The 16,568-nt window shown below is 35.4% G+C and overlaps 1 long non-coding RNA gene across 1 annotated transcript in view; it reads left to right on the top strand.

Annotated features, from left to right (window-relative positions):
• Positions 1 to 16,342, top strand: part of LOC122840839 — a 32,786-nt gene extending 16,444 nt beyond the window's left edge. Inside the window, exons 2-3 of the long non-coding RNA XR_006372296.1 lie at positions 14,072 to 14,211; positions 15,045 to 16,342. This is a non-coding gene — a long non-coding RNA (uncharacterized LOC122840839). The remainder of the gene's footprint in view (positions 1 to 14,071; positions 14,212 to 15,044) is intronic.
• The last annotated feature ends 226 nt before the right edge of the window (positions 16,343 to 16,568 follow it).

Raw genomic sequence — 16,568 nt, 5'->3', positions numbered from 1 at the left:
GGGCAGTGAGTACAATATGCACTTCTTTGAACTGTAAGACTAAGTCAGAGCACCAGGGAATCCCAGTCATGCACAGGGAGAACACGCAAGTCAATACAAAAAAGCTGAAACCTGAACCTGGGACATTTTTTCTGTGGAGTGACTATGCAAAGCGTTGGCCTGGTATATTTACATAAAAAAAAAACAAAAAAAACTGTTGCCATTTTATTATTACCAGAGTTGTGTTTATGTTATTATGCTAAATAACAATATATTTGCAAAATGAAAAGCTATTGCTAATATACATATTATCAGCATTGGTACGATAACAGTATTCAGGTGCTCCACTCTAATGTGTGAGCTGTGTAATGTGCTCTCAATATTTAATTAGAGCATCAAATCCACTGTCAGAGAAAAAGTGAGATATGGCTCTTTTGTAACCATTTTAAATGAGTTTTTCTCCTTGCATTTCTGTGGCACTCTATTGAAATATTTAATGTGATGCCTGATTTCCCCCCACCCCCCCACCCCCTGCTGAAAGCTGAGAGGTTAACAATGAGGATGCTAATCATACCCTTTCACTGATAATTGACCAGTATTATCGTATTACATGCCCCCATTAGACAGAAATTGATTCTCCTGCCCAGACGGATGCCAGTAGTTCAGATATCTCACCAACAGCAGTGAAAAATATTACTCACCCTGTCGCTGCTGAAGTTATATAAAGTCTTTGTCAGGTTTAAACTTTGAAATTTGTAACTGAAGTAATCTATTAACATATGACCCATAGCTCTAGAAAATGGGATACCAGGCAGAAATTTCAAAGTAAGAATTAAATTCAAAAAGAGAAGTCTCTTCAGGTGTCAAGTTGGATCATGCAGATCCTATTCGCCAACAGTGTATTTCACGTGAGATGTATACAAGATGCTATATTACAAGGTTATGGTCTGAAGGACTGCATTATACTATACCTCTCCACCCGGAAAAACTAGCAGCTTTAATTATGTGACCAATTATGATATATTAGAAATTTAACAACTATACATATATACACTATTTTGTGCAGCATCAAAGTTCTCAAAAGGGGTTCAGATCTGAGCTCTCTGCTGACAAATCCTTATGTGAAAATTGTGTCTTATGCTCTCTGAACCCTGCAATGGACTGTCGACCTGAGTGGAGTTTCCCCCGCCCCTCGGCCTGATGGCTGCTGAGATATTCTCCAGCCCTCTCGCCATCCTGATCAGTTCATGGTGAGTTCATAAAATGGACTTAGCGGTGCAACTGTAACTCTGTGAAAATTGGCTTTGTCATTCTGTAATTTGCCCACATCATCAGTGAAAGAAAACATTGCTTTTTCAAAAACTAATTCAAAAGGAGTAGTATGACTCCTTTCAGTGCAGTCACAAATTTTCTCTTTCAATAGACAATTATCCACTTATGACTTGGTTCAGTTCTGTTTAGTCTTTACAATTTTAAATTAAATTCATATTTATCAAATTGAAAACAATCTAATTTAGTTCAGTACAGCCTGAGCAAGTTTGAGTGTATTTATGATTTCAATTTATTAAAACAAAACAATTGCAATTTTCATTTATTTAATAATGATGATTGTGGATATTAATGAGGTAGGGTCTATAATGCTATGGCTATAATGCCAAAGTAGCTTAGGAAGGAAGTTGCCTCATAATTTAATATGACTCCTTAGTTTGCAACATCTCTGTGCCAACCTTCACTCAAGGGTCCCCAGGGTAACCAGTCACATCTCATGAACTCATGACACTGATATAGATTCAGGAATTAAATTCCACTTCAGTTATAAATAGTGAGCTAAATTAACATCTGGTCTCAGATATAACAATATGTTGTTTCAGAAGATTTGGCTTTTTATCATGATTATTTTTTGCATGCTTCTTTGAAAGAAGCAAATCGACAATCAACATCAATGTTTAAAAATCTCATCTTCAATAAACATGATTCCTGAACATGATTTATGCTGTAAATAAATCATTTTGTTTAGATTAGCTCTAAGCTTTGCAATGTTTGCTATTGCTTTGAAACGTCTTCACTTGGTAAGCTAGCTGCCTGCCTTGCAGTTGGCATAAGAACAACTTTCCTCAGAAGGATATGTAGTAAGAGATGCTATTGATAACTTGAATGCTACAAAAACTCAAAGCCTTACAAAGAAAGATTATTTTAATTTATTTTCTTTAAGTTGACCTCCTGCAGCATGCATAAAGCAGAAAGCAACACAAACTGCCTTTCAAAATAAGATCACCAGTGAAGCATTAGAGTTCCAAGTTTCTAAATATTGGACAGACAATACATTCATTAAACTTTGTTCTGTTTTAATTGTCTTCATTTTAGCTTATGTATTTAAAGCCAATTCACAACACATCATCTCAATGCACTTTACCAAAAAGTCATTTCAATCCAAATGCACATACATTCCAATCAGATGTACGATGGTACTATGTTTACTATGTTGTTGATTGAACTGAAATAGATTGCATGTCATTAGATAGCAATGCCCTCTAAATACTGTAGATTCTGTCTTCTAAAAGGAGAAGCGATCTCAATCCTTCTCCTTTTACAAATAACACTTATAGTACAAGTAAAATTTGATTGATTGATTGATTGATTTTACCCAACTTAAAGTCCGCTGATGAGGACAAGGTATGACTTCACATGATAATAGAAATTTTATAAGCTGTTGTCAAACTATTAAAGATGCTTGATGTCAGTTGGGTCTCCCTTTCACAACTCAAAGCTTTGTTGTGTTTACTGTATAAAAGTGACCTTGAGGCCTTCTGATGGTATTCACAAGCTCTCTGTAGACACGCTTAGAAATAATGTGTTAGGGTCACAGTATCATTTAACAAAGTCTAGGCAAGGAGATCCCTTTCATCTAGAAAGACAGTCACTACACAACTTGTCCTCAATTTACCAGAAAGTATGAACTAAATAAGACAACTCCAGTATGACAGCAAAATGCCCTTTGTTGTTCTTTTGTTTTGTAACAAAAGAATCACAATGATATTTTTCTCAAGTCATCTTATAATCCAAATCCTTAACTGATTGATTTATATTTGTTTAATTCATTAGGGCAGAGTCTCTCTTTGATGGTTGGAGTTAAAGGGGAGGCGAATGACTTTCAAGTCCTTTGAGAATAATTTGTACATTCCTTGATGCTTTGACCCAGTCTTACCTTTTTCAAAATACTTTCCTCTTTGAAAGAAATACTTATACTAGCTCTGGCTTTTTTTCTAAAGCAACAGTAGCACTGCATTGCATCAAATATTAATACAGAAAAGCCTTGATATGAAACTCATTTAATCAAATTTTGTGCTAATGAAAAACACCATCTCGGTTTCCCCTGTTTAGTTTAGTGTGAACTAATCAAGATGGAAATTTCAGAAACAAAATACTGTTTAGTCATAGAACACCATGATAAATATCCAACACTTTTTCCTGTTGACGATAACTAGCGATGAATTGTGGGGTTGTGTTTATACACTCCCACATTACATTAAACAAAGGCTCTGAAAGGTGCTATGATGATTATTTTCACATTTGTCTCTCACAAGCACAACACAGTTCACTGTCTGATGGAAATTAATCATCTATTCTGGGATGTGTCATGTTTCTTATGGGCAAGAATTAAGTAGGGCGGAGCAAGCAAATGAGACTCTTTTTGCAATGCATAATTTATTAATTTAGTTAGTTATTGTAGAACACATTTCAGAAGACATATTTTTCATTATGATGTATTTTTTTAACACACTTTTAACAATTTTGCTAGTGTTTTTAGAGAGGGTCTGAGGATTTTAGCTATGTAGACATTTTTTTCTACAACTGGACTTACTGTGCAGGTGGTGACACATTGTTTTACAAATGTTTGTAGATGCTATCTGTTTGCCCATTAGCTGGATTTTGTTCAGTGGTGTACGCGAAAGTAATTGGAACACCTGAATTTATTGATCTTGAGGAGTGAGTGAATAAGTTTAACTAGATAGTGTATGTTCAGTCAAGTTTATTTAAAAAAAAAAAAAAAAAAAAAAAAGTACAGCATGTAAACGCTGGTAAAAATCACAGTTAACAGTTCTAAGTTTTTTTTAAAAAAAGCATCAGAAGAAAAGTCAGTGCTTGGTCCCAACACAGAGGTAAATACCAGAATGTCTGTGGAGTATGTCACAAAACGCTTATAGATGACACACATAGGCCTCCTTCAAAAATGGGACAGACATTTACATAATGCACTTCATTTGGATTCACATGAAAAAGCTCTGTTAGATATGCCATCATACATAGTAAGATAAGAAACATTGTGACAGCATCTGGAACCACAAACATGTACTTTCCTCAAAATTCACACTTTTATGCCCAGTAGAGCGAAGGCAGATGTTTCTTATTTACTACAAGCTTCATGAGCCAAGGTAAAATAAGCAATGACAAGTAACATAACTGTTTAAAAATCAAAAATGAAGATTTAAATTTGTGCTTTAAAAATGTTTTGTTGTTTTTTTTGCTTTCAATAAGAACCACTTTTGGGGATTTTTTGTTTTAATTTTTACAACAGATTGTAGGTGTTATTAGAAATATTGAATATGAGAGATTAAGAAAGGGCTATCACAGCTTTAGCATACCTAAGTATCTCGCTGTATTGATATGAATGTGTTAAATTACTCAGAAGCCTCTTATCTGTTGAAACAGTTCTTATCCAATTTTTTAGTGTTTGCTGAAAAGAGTGCATGTCCATTTATGTGAAAAATATTACAAACCTACTCCTCTGTTTCAAATTTTGTGAAGACTCAAGGCTTGTTTTTTCAAGACAGCTCACTGCACAGAGCAACTATTATACAATGCAGACACAATGGATGATGTACAAAAAAATACAATAATTTGTTATAAGAAGAAAATGTGGGAGAATTCTGCAGTTTATTGTAATGTGTTCATTTTGTACGCATGCTGTGTTCCAGCTGTACTCGGTACTGGAAAATTCTTTCTTCCCAGTTTGAAAAATCAGCAGAAGTGCTCTCAGTGGTCAGATTTCCCACTGGGAAACTGAGAGCAACTCAAACTACCCACAGTTATGTTGTGTAAGATGGACTTGGCGTTTCAATATGGCATCAATAGTAGCAAGAAGGGGTGGAAAAAGTTTTATTTTACAAGACACATGCTACAGCGCATCTAAAATCCACATTACATGTAACGCCTATCACCATAAGCTGAAAAGTGATGTTTGCTTATGGAATGCAAGGTTAGTGAGAGGTCCTGCAAACAATGTCTATGGCTGAAATTCCGACTTCCTAACTAGAAAGCTGTTTTAGACTCCTCTTTGATGGTGCACATTGTCCCCTCCCTCACAGAGGTGAGTGAACCTCCCTTTGTCCATCTCTAATTATGTGCATATCAGCAGATGGTCTTCTGTATCAATTTGTTTATGTAACTTGCATAATGTTCTGTGTCAGACAGTTTGTTACTTCTGGGTTAATAATATACAAGGTTCTGTGCCAGATTATTACAGAAACACCATGACTCAGAACAGACACCCCTCTTTCTGTCTCTGATTGTTATGTTATTATTCAGATAGTTCGTTAATGTGTTGAAGCTTTAATAACATTTTACTAAAAACAGAGAGAAAAACATATGCTCTTTGTGAACAGATTTAAGAGAGGGGAAAAACATCACCCCAGTGTCATCTAATCCTGCTAACGTGTTTATTCTCTATTTTTAATTAAGACTTTTTAGCCATCTGAACAGATTTTGAGTAAAAGTAGCAAATATCAGTATTTTTAGAGCTAGTGAAGCTAAAAACTTTGAAAGTATAAACCAAAAATAAGTCATGTCCAGCTTTCTTGTTGTTTTCAAAGCAGACACATTATTTCAAAACAAACTTTTCTGACATGAAAAAATCCTTTTGTTTCATGCCTATTAAGACAGGAAGCACTTTCATATATGGATGACAGTGTCTATGATGGTTTGAAGCCTGTCATTCGCTAAAGTGATAGAAAATAGATTGTTTTTATGACAAAATAAAGCCTTTCTAATGGGAATATGTTCAATGGATCTTTGGCAGCTTATTATCTCCACCTTACAGTGATGCAGTGAGGATTTTTGCTGCAAAAACCATCAGGAAACATGGGTGATCTCCATGATATAAAGCATTCAGTATACTTCTTGCCATACAACTATAAAACAACTGGATTTAGAAGAAGGAATATCTCAAAGCTAAGGAATCATGCCACCACTAGAACAGAAGTGAGTGATGGGTATTTTTTGTGAGCTTTATGTTCAGCAGGTTAAAACACTTTTTTCTGTGTCTTTTACTTTTGGTGTGTCTTCTGTTAGTACAAAACATCTGCCAATGTCCACAGATTGCGTTGAATCGACAACAGCTACCTCCAAGCAACCCAGCTACATGTTTAGCCACGATAATTAGCTTCAGTTTTGAAATGTTTTTTTTCTCTTTGCTTGATCAAAATGAAGGAGAGAACATTTTGTTTCTGATGTTGTATGTGTTTTGTGTAGCATGTCTTTAGGACCAAAACCTTCTTGTAAACTGATAGACTTTTTGATTTGTTATGGATAAACTCCCACAAGTAAGACTTGCATTAATTATGCAGGAAAAACAAAATTATACAGTTGCACAATCACTCCAGAGAATCTGATGACAGCTGTTTTAATTGCTAAAAATTGTGGCCGATAAATAATTTTTTTCAACTAATATTTCTTGTCAATAGTATTCAGATCACAAGATATATTGATAATTAGGTTTTCTAATACTGTAGTACAAACAAAATAAAACATACAAGAGTTGCAGAAGAGGTTTGGGGTTATATCTGGAAGGCTAAATTTGGGTATTAGTGAAAAATACAATGGCTACCTAATAGTGAGGGACAGTAAAAGCTGCAGTTTCAATGTGACTGCAACCTTAAGTGGTGGTGATCTTTAAAACAATTCAAGATTTTGTCTGCCTTCACAATTTCTGCTCTGCACTCTTACTTACAGAACCATTGATGTCCGAACTACCATGTCTTAATGAAGAAGGAATTTAGGTATCACCTTCTGCATATATTTCAAAAGTAAGAAAATTTTCTGTCCCATTTAGGTATAGAGTTCAAATCTTTTGATACTTTTAATGAGTCTCAGGTGACAAAACACCATTCTTGTTTGCAGCCTATTCTGAATTTCCTACAGAGAAAAGAAAATGCATCTCACTCACCAGTAGATGCTGTTCTCTACTGTGGACTGCTTTTGACTTTACACGTGAAGTCCATGCAGCTCTGTCCAGTTTTATAATGATCTGGCTTTTTAGAGGTCACAGTTTATTCATAAAAGTGTACACTACAGTTATCTAGCCTGGTTATGTCCAAGCACTTAGATTTTTACCGTAGGAGTTGTGGCCATCACCTCTTAGAGAGAATTATCACCACAACTCACAAGCATTCAGAGAAAATGACTGCACGACTGGGTAGACTCAATAAACCAAGCCTCCCAGTGAGAAAGCTCGAAGGTGGGCTCGTCAACAAGTCAGAGCTCTTTTCTCTCTAAGACTCCCCTGAAATATTTATCACCAGAACTTATCAGCCCCTTGATCAATTATACACCTGCCATGGGCTAGGAATGAATTATTAACATGCCTCTGATAAGCATCTCACCCATTGATTTTTGTCACTTCTTTGAGATGGATATACTGGGTGGCGTTTTCTCCAGCTCTTTCTCTTGACATTTGTCCAATCACACAAGGGAGTCAATGTGAGCTGACATTTCTGGCAATAAATAGCAACTTCTTGTGAAAAAAAAAAAAAAAGAAATGAGGCCATACCACCAACCAACATCATTCAGATTTGTAGCTGTCAGGAAATGTTTCTTTACAGACAAAAAATATTTATGATTCATTACAGTATTTGACATGCAACTAATAAATTTACTCTTGTTACTCTATAATGATGATTTAGTTCTTATTTAGGTCTGAGCCTTGATTAGATCAGACCAACACATAAGTTTGCTTTAATCCAAACCGTTTCATTTTAACTTGGTGATGGTAAACTTTAAGGGTTTAAAGATTTCTGCAACCTCTTACAGGTTTCCCGCTATGACTATAAACTATCAACCTTCCTGCTGAAGAAAAGTATCCGGATACCATAATACTGCCACCACCATCATGTTTCAAATCAGTCAAAGGTTTTTTTTGAAGTATTGCAAAAAAATACTCCGATGAGATCCATTTTGATCTCATCTGACCAGACGCATCTTTCTTTACATTTTATGTCATTGTTATGGTTTTCTGTAAAAAAACCCCACAATACTGGCAAAGTTATGAAGTGCACCAAGGGTAATTATACTGTCAACAGATTCCCCCACTTGAGCTATGGAGGACTGCAGCTCCTTTGTACAGAACAACTCAGAAGGTGGTGGCCTTAGTTAATCTATCTGTCTAATCAACCTTTCACATATATATATATAAAATCATTTTATTAATGTACATGACCTATTTTAAAATTTTTACGTATTAGCTGTCAAGTCTTATTTATTACGGTTGAAAAGCAGTATAATAATTTCTCTTGATTTATATTAGTGCTGCCTTTGAAAAAAATTAAAAAAATCTCTTTCCATTCCCAGAAAGTAATACTGCATATCAGCGGATCTTGTCACATAAGCTGATGGCTCTCAGGTTAGCCTGACATTTTTATCAATTTAGTTGACAGTCTCAGGTTCTCCGACCTGCAGCGCCACAAATCTTAACTGACTGAAGCCGAACAGTGAGAACAAAAAGCACAAATAAAAGACCCATTCATTCAAACAAGTAAAACAGTAAAAATCTCAGTTCTCAATAATTTCACAGGCCAGTGGGGTAACAACTTTAATCAAAAGTCCTTTGTGTAATGGCAGCTGCAACCCCACTGATGTCTCACCTGCCTGGTTGAAAGGGACCCAGATTAATTATTTCATATCTCCACTTCCCACTACCAGAACGCTTCGTCATCTTTTCATGATGGTTTCATCCCGGATCCAGGCTAACATATGCTGGCTGCCAGTAAGAGTTGAGGAGAGAAATTCAAGTATTGCTTTTTTTTCTCTTCATAGCAAGCGCAGGTCCCGGTTTCGGCAGACTTACCCTGACAGCAGAAGATTGATTGCTGCAGAGATTGAGGCTGAAAGTCGGTTTTCACATTGGATAAGGCGCTCAAGATTCGCTTTTGAAATGATGTGCAGATGCCTTCAGATTTGGCAGGAGAAAACTTAAACAGAAACCAGACTAATTTTTGTTCTTTTTCCTTTTCCCTCAAATGTAAAACATAAATTTTACATGAACTCTGCCAGTTTGAGCCTTTGTTTAGTAAATGCAAACCTACAGACAAACTCAGAGGTGTTTTTGGCTGTTAGGAATTAGAGAATTCTTAAAGATCCTTTTTAGTGTGTGAAATTGTATTTGGAGGAGAGGAAGAATTAGTAGTAAGAAAAGGTATCAGAGCCAAGAAACGACTGATAGGAAGGAAGTAAGGAAATGGAGAATGTAAGAGACACAATAGGGAACGTAGGACAATAGAAAAAAAAGGAAATAAAGAAGGAAGGACACAAGGAAAGTAGTTGGAAAATGAAGGTATGGGTGGTACCATGCCATATATCTCCAGAGAGGAGCCATGCAACCTCTTTTTTGTCGAAAAGGAACAGAAAAAAGTGTTGTCCTGAAATACTTTGCCAATGTGGCAGACAAACAGGAAAAGCTTAATCTGAAAAGCCACAATGCTTGTTTTACTAGCTCTGCAACCATGAAAAAGACTGACACTTTAATTCTAGAGGGAAATTTTAAAAGTTCTGTAAACTCCTCTATCTGCAATAGTGAAGCAGCAAACATGACAGACAAGATAAGCTGTTTGTTAGCTGTTTAAATATTAACCACTTGAACACTGAGTTCCTCCATCGAGATGTTTCCCCCAGTGTGAACTCTGCACCGACTCGCATACATTGATCTTTAAAGAAATTAGCATGAAGCAAAAATAGCAGCACCTAAGTTGTATTTTTGTTTTCTTTATTAGGAAGAATCCTGAGCCTTTGAACAGGTTGCTGTTGTGGTTTTGAAAATAGTTTTAAGTATTTTTCTTTGTATTTGTATGGAATTTGAAATTTTTATATCATGACAAACCTCCTTGCATTTATTAAAAATTGTTCTAATTATTTCATGTAACTTTCTAACATTCCTAGAAAGTGAATTTGGAGATTTTCTAAACCCTAAGTATAAACATTAACATAAATTACTCTATCTATAATAAATGGACGAGTTGCACCTTTTGATATGAGATACTGTAATAAATTCACTTTTAGGATTTGATTTTAATTTGCTGAAATGTAACTGTAGGAAACAGATCAAACACTATGAGATTAATAGCACCACAATGAAGGAAAAAAATATAATTGATGAGGATCTAAAAAGGAAATTAAATTGAAGTCAATGCAATTATAGAGGTGAGTTCTGATCAATAACCTTGACTAACAGCTTCTGGAAAGCACCACATAATAGAATGTCATTTATGTGTTGTATAGACTGTTTTTTTTCTTTCTTTCTGTTTTATTTTTATTAGGTCATATACACAACAGCACACCAGAATAAATTCCAGATTCAAAGTGAGCAATCAACTTGTTTTTGCATGAATTTACCACTGATTAGCACCTTGGCTGGTATTTATATTCACAGGGAGATTAGAAACACTGACCTTATAACCCTCTGGAAATTATCATTAAATTAGTTAATGAGAAGTTGTGTTAAAATTTACATTCAAGTGTAGTAGTCTGGTGTAATTAGCTGCAAGATTTTGAAGCAGGAATAATTAACATTTATTTTTAGTATTCCAAAATGATTCACTGTGGCCTTTTATTTGTAGAAAGAAAACCTTAACTTAATTGAGTCAAGAACAAATATCTTGTTTTTTCTTAACCCCATCATATAAAGTAAGAAGTTTTTTCTCACATGTAGCTCCATTATTTAGTTATTTTTCGGTAATCGAATTTTAATAAAGATTAATATATCACCCATTAGAACAGAACACAACACCAGGGGTTTATTTTTAACTGCTCAGCTGCAGCTGTCACCGTCTTCACTGGATTCTGGAGCTTTATTCTTCTAAAGGAACCCTGTGGAGTTCTGTGCAAACAAAATGGTTTTATTTACATTCTGTATCACATCAGAATGCCTCTTGTGCATCATTAATGCTGAAAGAGTACAATTCTGACTGCCTTTATTCCAAGCATCCATAACATTTAATAGATTTGTGCCGCATAGTGTTACATTGCTACAGTTTGTGTTCCTTATCTATTGTTCCGTTACTCATGAGCAAGTACAGCAATAAACATCACACCACATTACCAAATATTGCTCTGCTGGACCTTATTGAACCAATAGATCCTTCAGAGGATAAGACTGCTGCAGTTTTCCTTTCCGCTACCCCAGGAGTGACATTTTATTTTTCAGAAGAATGTCCTTACAAATGTATGTGTACGCACACTAGGCACAGACATTTCAGCCTCCTTCATGTGGAAAATTACTTTATTGAACCTCTATCTGTTCATCTACTACCACTATAATGTAAAAAAAAAAAAGAAAAAATACATTTGGCATGTATTTTTTTCAATTGCTGCCAATAACTCTGGATTCTCTCTTTGTTTACTTCCCCATAGAAAGTACACAAAAGTCAGGGATTCTGTGTTTAGCTGTGTCTTTCTTGGACAAAACCGCTTACTATTGAGCTTTGTGGACTTCCTTCTCACACAAAAGTACTTTGTGTTGCCTATACCGCCTGGACAAAGACATTAACAGAGCGATCACCTTCTTTAACCTGGAATCTGCAATTCTTCAACACAAAAAATACTCAAACAGATACACCTGAATATCTGTTTCAGTGTTTAGACATGTTGCTTTTCTAAACAAAGTTATTAATAAATATTTTTCATTAGTTTTGTGGACTTATGGACTTTTAACTTGGTGAAACTTTTTATTTCTCATCATAGAAAATATTCTTAGCAAAGTTTGTGTGTGTTTTTCTTCTGTGTCTCTATCCTGTCTTCTCAACAGCTCTGTGTAAATCATGAGAAATCTGCAATGTAAAGGAAAATGAGGGTTTAAAAACTAATTTTAAAGGTGAAAGACTAATTTAATTATAAATACATATTACTAAATGTTAAGATACAACTTTTATACTTTATCCAACATTTCTGCCCAGTTTACTTTAGTAATCCTTCCAGTCTGATTTACTTGCGGAGAATAAGTCTTGTTCAACATAACACAGTTCGCTTAATGATAAATAATAGAAAAACAAAAGCACATACTGAAAAGTGGTAGAGCAGACTGTCACCTTGACCGACGGAGGTTCTGCATTCAGAAAGGAGGTGAGGCAAGGCAACAAAATGTGGTTGAGGTAGATTTATTTGGTGCTGCAGGTCACAGTTACACCAACACCCATTTTCACAGTGAAACAAAGAAGCTGGCTTTTATACTTTGGCCAATTCCACTCACACCAGGTAAAGGGGTGACAAGCAAGAAATAATTTACACCAACCTAGCACAAAACAATAAATGATTGTAAAAATATTTGCATTCATGCAAATTATTAGAAGTAAACTAATCTTAAGGTCAATCAAAGATTAAATTTAACTTAATATAACTTTTCAGAGCATTACCCCTCTTAATTGAAAATGGTATGCTCCAGGAGCTTTTTAACAGCACCTGGAACACTTGTCTCTCTTTGCTGCTCCACCCTGCTGAGGAGACACACCCGGAAGGTAAAACTCAATTAACCTCAAATTAAAACAAACCGACATTTTTCCCACATTCCCCCTGTCCAGGAAGGATGGCCAGCCCCTCTGTCTGAAAGAATGTTCAAATAAATGTCAATGTAACTGAAATAAAGAAATGAAACAAAAAACATTTGTTCTATAAATAAATATATCAATAATCATTAGGAATGGAGCCCCTTGTCTCCATCACACAGATCTTTCTTAGAATACTCATTGGACAGTAAAGCTTTTATAAGGAGACATCAGAATAAGTGAGTGCGATGAAAGATTTATTCACCGTCAGTTCCAGGAATGGATGAGTCTCTGTCTCTTGTTCTGCATATGAATCCAGACAAGCCTCAGTTGAATTTCGCTGCAAACAGGGTTGTTTGCAGAATGAGAGATAGACAGATGCACAATGAGAGAAGGTTTCAGAATCGGGATCAACAAGGACTTTTTCCTGTAGCTAGATTTTGAATTGGCAAATACAACAATCTGGCAAAAAACAATAAAAAGCACAAATAACCTGGAGAAGATGTTCAACTCAGAGAAGAGCACTGGGAGTGTCAAGTAGACTGTTAGGGATCTGGAGGGCTAGACTGCAGAACCAATGAGGAGGACAGACCAAGGACACCCATAAGGGGTGAAGATGAGAAGGGAAAGCCAAATCTTGTAACAAAAAACTGGATAAACAGTTTCATTCCTGCAAGACTGAAAATAAATTATTCTTTTCACCTGCCAGCATGTGCAAAGGAGAGATTTTCTACCAAAGCAGTTCCAGTGCTGAGCCAGCGTTGGTGCCATAGTTGGTTCTTAATTGGTACATCTACAAACAGATGACCTGTGATCACCAGCTTTAAATGTTAACACTATTGCAAACAACAATGTCTTTTTATATCCGAAAACCAGTGATTTTTGGCAGATAAAGGCTGTAACAATTAAACACAGCATTTAACGCAGCATTAATTATCACTATCTGATTATATTAGAAGACAGATTATGTTTTTCATCCTTCTCTCTTCTTTCTGACGATTTTCTGTCTGATGATTGTGAATACATTCCACAATTGCTACAAAAATGGCATTTATAGGTTCAAAGCAAACATTAGATATGTGTGCATCGATCTGCTTAACCTCCGTGACTGGAGATATCAAAATAAACAGTGGAAGAATTGGGAACAGGGAGTTTGTGTGAGCTGGTTCGATATCTTATTATCGATCCATGTTTTTGCTGGTGTTTTGCCTTAAATTAGACGGCTCAAAAAAGAAACTTGACACTTGCAGTGTTTTGATTGGTTGTTGTTTTCCATAAATCCACTACAGCTCCTGAGGAAAATGGTTCTTTCATCTGACCCGGATCAAAGCCGAACTCTGACAGAGAACATGTTTGTCAGAGGAGGAACCTGCACCTGTGGAAAAAAAAAAGAAACTGGAGCCGAACCACAAAGGATGCATCAGAACAGGTGAGTTCAGCACTGAAAATAAGTTTAAAGGAATCCCTGATGTGGATGGTGATCAAATAGGTTACTTCAGTACAGGTTGGACATTAAAAAGAGCAATTGTATTGCTAAATTCCACACAGTGATTGTATTTAGTATTGTTTTTAACAAAACTGCTGCAAGCATGATCAATTACAGCATATTGTCTTGATAGATCCAATTTTTATCACAAAAAGAAATATTCCATCACCGAAAATAAAGGAAATATAGTGGACTCCTTGATATTTACTGATTTTTTGTAGAGCATTTTTCAGAATACTAGAAAGAAAATGGAGCTTGGGATTTTGAAAAACCTAGATGCAATTCTACTTGACACGCCATTGGCTGCCATTTGAAAAACAGCCAATCGAGGATCATAATTTATTTTTCTTGCCACTGACTGCTTTTTCCAACAAGAGTGGAAATAAGGAAGCTCGGTCAGTTGTTGTACCACTAAGATGATTTTCACTGTGCATATCAATGCATATTAAGGTATATTTGGTGATAGAACAATTAAAATAGGCAGTTATTAACATATTTAGAGGGAGTCCCAAGTATTCACAGATTGTAGCTATTCATCCACAGTTGTGATTCCTTAACTCTGCAAATACTGGGATGTCCACTATATGGCCAATCACTAACAATTTGGTGGAAATGTTGCATATTTTCTTTTAAAAAGCATTTAAATAGTGATCTAAAGTAGCCTAACATAGAATTTTATGCACTTTCAGAAGACTTAAAACCATAAAAAATTCCATATTAGTGTTGAAATAAGCTTTAATTTTACACACATAATAATTCTCATGTGTGACTGTAAGACCAACCTGGTTCTGAAGCCCATTACCAGCCTGTCGTCTACATTCCTCCAAACGATGACACCAGAATCCGACCCTGATGATGTGTTAAGTCTCTGACTGGGCTCTAAGTCTGCTTTGAGAGGCACAAAGTTTGGCATGACCTCCTTCTGACAAACTTCTGGGACCAACTTTATTCCTCTACACTTTTTGGGTGTCTTATAGCTTCTCCATGTGTGGCAGTGGAGTTGATGAAGCAGCTAAAAAGGCCAGTAACAGGATGTCATTTCGGTATTTCATGCTTGTACCATATTTGACTGTTGGAATTCTCGGTGAAAGCTTTTTCTTTTTGTGTTCGTCAGCCTAACAGTCTGTATGTAATGTGTCCTAATTTCTGATTCGATATGAAAGAAGGGTTCACATGTGTGAACATATAAAAGCTGTACAATGTGTAATTAACATGACTTAGTGCATTTTTTTTAAGAGATGCATATAAATTGAGAGTGAATCTGAGAAAAGGCTGTACTATTTTGACAGATAGAAGCTGTACTGGTGCAAGATTTTTTTTTTTTCAACTAAAGGTCAGCGCTGACATTGAAACGCTAACCTTTCATGAGTGTATAGGCTGAAAGATTTATAAAAGGCAACTATTTAAATACATATACTGTACCTGCTGAAACAGGAGAATTAACTGCCTCAAGTCAGGAAGAAGCAATGGTTGAAAACTTGTTCTGTCTACAATTAAAGTTTAAGTATTAATTGATGTATGCTGTCTCAGCTTATAAAAAACTTTAAAAGAGATTTTTATTCTGCCGGCATAATTTTATTTATTGATCTATTATTTATGCTTTTCATTTGTTTTTTATTGTCTTGTTCAATCATTTAATTACTTCTTGGTTCAGTCTTTCCTTCAGTCAATCAGTCATTTGATTATTTATTTATGATAGAAATTTATTCAATTAATGGCTTATTCAACTGTGTATTAATTCATCGCTTCAATTGTATGTATTTTTTATTTATTTATTTCATTCATTCTTCAATTCAGTTATGTAGTTATTTAATAATTTAAGTTGTTCCCAGTTTTGCTAATTGTGTATTTTTCATTCATATTTGTGATTGAATTACTTATTCATCAATTGGTTCACTCATTTAATCTATGTATTTAGTTTATTTATCAAAAACAATCATTCATTCAAGTCTTTAAGCATTCAGTCAATGTTTTCTTTATTTAGATCTTGACAATGTAATGTAAAGATTCTTAAATGTGTTATTATCTCTGACGATCTGATGTGTCGAAGATTAAAACTGAGTTTCCTTCCAGCATTAATGATTCTGTTGAACTTGAACGCCTCATTTGAGCAGGTTTGCTTTGTGGTGCATCCTTCAAATTGGACTGTTGCTATTTCTTTTTTTTTTTGTCTCCAGATCTTGTTCCCTTCTGAGAGTCTTCTCTGAGCAATGATCCACAAAATTTCAGTGCACAGACAGATGAGAGGGCGAGAGAATAAAAACAGAAAGTTAGGCTGGGGTGGGTGAGGTGGAGGGTGC

Source organism: Gambusia affinis, linkage group LG12, assembly GCF_019740435.1.
Source record: "Gambusia affinis linkage group LG12, SWU_Gaff_1.0, whole genome shotgun sequence".
NCBI classification, from domain to species: Eukaryota; Metazoa; Chordata; class Actinopteri; order Cyprinodontiformes; family Poeciliidae; genus Gambusia; species Gambusia affinis.
The sequence above is the reverse complement of the archived record's forward strand: the minus strand, read 5'-3'. Positions and strand labels throughout refer to the sequence as shown.